Below are 3,805 nucleotides of genomic sequence, written 5' to 3'. Positions count from 1 at the left end.
AGCCTTGCTAAAGCAAGGCCTCAAAAAATTGGGTAAACACTCAGAATTGTTCCTCTCCACGGAAATCTTTAGTAAAAGGCGAAAGATTTATACGATCTGAAGAGAAACCAGAGTATGCTTTAGTGTCCGTTCATACAGATCTCGGGTAACTGTAACTCCTAGACCAGCAATGGTAGTTAATTATCCAAAAGATCTAGTGGCTTCTGCTTCAATCTCAGTCAATTCTGTGAAGGCGATCTCATTTTTAGGAGGAAAAAAAGTTGAAGGAAAAATAAAAATCTAGCCTTTTTAAAATAAGAGGTACCCTAGGTGCAATGCATTGTGGGTATGTAAATTACTAGTCACCAGTCTCCGGTTTCCGGAAATTCTTTTAGTTCGTTTACCTGCTAAGCCTAGGGCCACCACCAGGGGGCAGGGCCGAAGCCAGATTCGCAAGAAAAGTAGACGCCAGGCTTAACGAGAAAGTCTCTTTTGTTTTGTTTGTTTTAGAATAGGCACGCCAACATAAAACTTCTCTTGAATTAAAATTAAAATTGAATTTTTTTAAGTCTTGAAAATGAGTGTCTTCACTCAACAAAAATGCATTGAACACTGTGTCAAAACCCTGGTCTGGGCCTTAGGAGACAGGTATGTGTGGTGAATACTGGTAACAGAATGTTAAGTGACACATGGGCTGAGCATGAAAGGATTCATCAAAGTAGGGTGTTGAGGGCATTCTAGGCGGTGCCATAAGCTGTAAGAGCCTGGAAGGGGCAAGTGGCTAAGTAGCAAGGGCCAGATTTTGATGGGTCTTCAATGCCAAGCTAAGAGCTTAGACTTACCTTTGAGGGCTGCGGGGAGGGGGGCGGGGAGCAATTTGAACCCTTTAAAAGAGAGTAGGATCAGATTAGTGTTTTGAGGCAGCATCAGCATCACCTGGTGTTATTGGTGTTGGTTGACTTGTGCCTCCCCAAATTCATTTGTTGAAGTTTTAACCGCCAGTATCTCTGAATGTGACTTTATTTGGAAGTAGGGTCATTCCAGGTATAATTAGTTAAGATGAGGCTTCCAGAACTGAGACAATAATTTCCGTTAAGATACCCAGTCAGTGGTGCTTTGTTATGGAACTCTAGAAACACCTGTGTCCCTATTAGAAATGCAAAAAATCAGGCCCCACCCCACACCTGCTATCTGAAACTAGGGGTGGGACCCAGATGTCTGAGTTTAACAATCTAAAGATGATTTTAATGCAGACTGAATTGAGAAACAATGGACAGCCTCTCTCTGAAGTTTGGAGATTAAAGTACTCAAGAAGTTGAGAGATAGGGTGCCTGGGTGGCTCAGTTGGTTAAGGGTCCTCTTGATTTCAGTTCAGGTCATGATCTTGCGGTTTATGGGTTCAAGCCTTGTGTCCGGTTCCACACAGACAGTACACAGCCTGCTTGGGATTCTCCCTCAACCCCCCTCTCTCAAAGTAAGTAAACTAAAAAATTAATTAAAAAAAAAGTCGAGAGCCAGTTTAGGACACCGAGCAGTAAAGCCGGAGAGAAATGATGGCCCAGAGCACCCAAGGAACGAGAGTCCGGTGAGGAGAGGGAAGCAACCAGGAGAGGGCCCTGGAGAACAGTGGCCTGAGGAGAGGAGCAGCAGGCGCAATTTGGAAGGCTGGAAACCAGGAGTGGGACACCACAAAAACCAAGGGCAGGAAAGAAGTTTCAGGAAGGGAGTGGTCAGTTCTGTCCAATGAGTGAGATGGGGCTGCAAAATCCATGGGCTTCAACAGCCAGGGCACTTGGTGGTGACCTGGCCAGAGCGTTTTCCAGCGAGCGGGGCGCGGTGGCAGCAGGACTGCCGGGAGGTGGCGCGGAAGAGGAGGTGGAGGATACGGGCAGACGCGGCGGACGATGCAAGCAACTCGACTGAGAGAGTGGCCCCTGAAAATGTAGAGAGGCTGTTTCCGGAAAGGCGGGAGATCGAAGGCTAGCTCTCAGCCTCCCCCCCCGCCCCCGGGAAGGTGAGCACCGTGTTAAACACCTTTCCTCGCTGTTGGGAAGGCACCGGTACAGCGGCAGAGTGACCGTCCAGGAGGATGGTGGTCCCCCTTCAGGAGAGGACCCACACTCCTGACGGTGTCACTCGACGACGGGGGGGGGGGGGGGGGCGGGGGAGGCAGGCAGGTAAGCACCACAATGACTAAGGTCCCCGGAGCCGAGCGCTCCCCAACACTTCCTCCCCGGCTCTCACCCTCCACTTTCCTCCACCCTTCGGCATCCCGCCCAGCCCCAATCTGCCACCTCTCAGCATCTCCCCGGAGCAGCTGGGGACGTCTGACCCCTGAGCCACACCCCTGAGGAAGGCCCCGCTCCTCCTTGCCACGTCTCTTGGCTCGGTTTCCCCAAGCCCTTAGCCCCCACTTTATACTTTCTTCTCTCACGGAAACTGCCCCACGCCTTCTCCCTCTCTCTCAGGAGACCACCTCACAACAGATTTCCCTGAAAAGCAGAAGCCTTTTGCCATCTCTCCCCGGGCATCTGCCCCTCCCCTACTCGCTCTCTCTCGCGCTCTCTCTCTCTCTCTCTCTCTCTCTCTCTCTCTCTCTCTCTCTTAAATAAATAAAACTTTAAAAAATAATTTTTAGATGCGCCTGGGTGGCTCAGTCGGTTAGGCGTCCGACTTCAGCTCAGGGTATGCTCTCACGGTTCGTGGGTTCCAGCCCCGCATCAGGTATGTGCTGACAGCTCAGAGCCTGGAGCCTGCTTCAGATTCTGTGTGTGTGTCTCTCTGCCCCTCCCCCACTCGTGCTCTGTCTCTCTCTGTCTCAAAAATAAATAAACTAGGGGCGCCTGGGTGGCTCAGTCGGTTAAGCCTCCGACTTCGGCTCAGGTCAGATCTCACGTTTGTGGGTTCGAGCCCCGCATCAGGCTCTGCTGACAGCTAGCTCAGAGCCTGGAGCCTGCTTCCGGTTCTGTGTTTCCTTCTTTCTCTCTCTGCCCCTCCCCCTCTCATGCTCTGTCTCTTTGTATCAAAATAAATAAAACATTTTAAAAAAGTTTTTAAAAATAAATAAATAAACTATAAAAATTAAAAATATTTTTAAAATTTATTTTGTTTCAGAAAAAAATTTAATTTTTTAAATGTTCTTGAGAGAGAGAGCATGAGGGGTGAGGGGCACAGAGAGAGAGAGAGAGAGAGAGAGAGAATCAGAAGCAGGCTTCGGGCTCTGAGCCGTCAGCACAGAGCCCAACATGGGGCTCTAACTCATGGAGGGTGAGATCATAACCTGAGCCAAACTTGGACCCTTAACCGACTAGCCACCCAGGCGCCCCTACAAATTTTTTTAAATTAAACAATGCACTGAAAAGAGTGATATATATATATATATATTGTAAAATTGTAAGAGTAAAAAAACAGGCACCTGGCTGGCTCAGTTGGAGGAGCATGCAATTCTTGTTCTTGGGGTGGTGAGTTCCAGCCTCACTCTGGGTGCAGAGATTAGTTAAATAAACCTTTTTTTTCTTTAATTTCAAAAAAGTTCCTGCAGCCCCAAGAGAATATATGGGACTTTTATTCTAAACAAATAGTTTCCATTGACTTTCACTCTAAAGAACTTCCACTGTGGATGCATTTACATCAACTGGTACAATTTTGAATTAATTTTCACACTAGACTTTTTAAGTTTACTTATTTATTTTTGAGAGAGCACATCTGCAAGTATGGGAGGGGCAGAGAAGGAGAATCCCAAGCAGGCTCCACACAGTCAGTGCAGGGCTGGATATGGGGCTCAAACCTATGAACTGTGAGATCATGACCTGAACCGGAACCAAGA

At 48.0% G+C, this 3,805-nt stretch overlaps 1 non-coding gene across 1 annotated transcript; it reads right to left on the bottom strand.

The window, feature by feature from the left end:
* On the bottom strand, positions 1–116 carry LOC115300488. Its single transcript, XR_003912661.1, has one exon. It is a non-coding gene; the product is annotated as a U5 spliceosomal RNA (small nuclear RNA).
* Between the last annotated feature and the right edge of the window lie 3,689 nt (positions 117–3,805).

This window comes from Suricata suricatta, chromosome 8 (assembly GCF_006229205.1).
Source record: "Suricata suricatta isolate VVHF042 chromosome 8, meerkat_22Aug2017_6uvM2_HiC, whole genome shotgun sequence".
In the NCBI taxonomy this organism is placed as follows: domain Eukaryota; kingdom Metazoa; phylum Chordata; class Mammalia; order Carnivora; family Herpestidae; genus Suricata; species Suricata suricatta.
The sequence above is the reverse complement of the archived record's forward strand: the minus strand, read 5'-3'. Positions and strand labels throughout refer to the sequence as shown.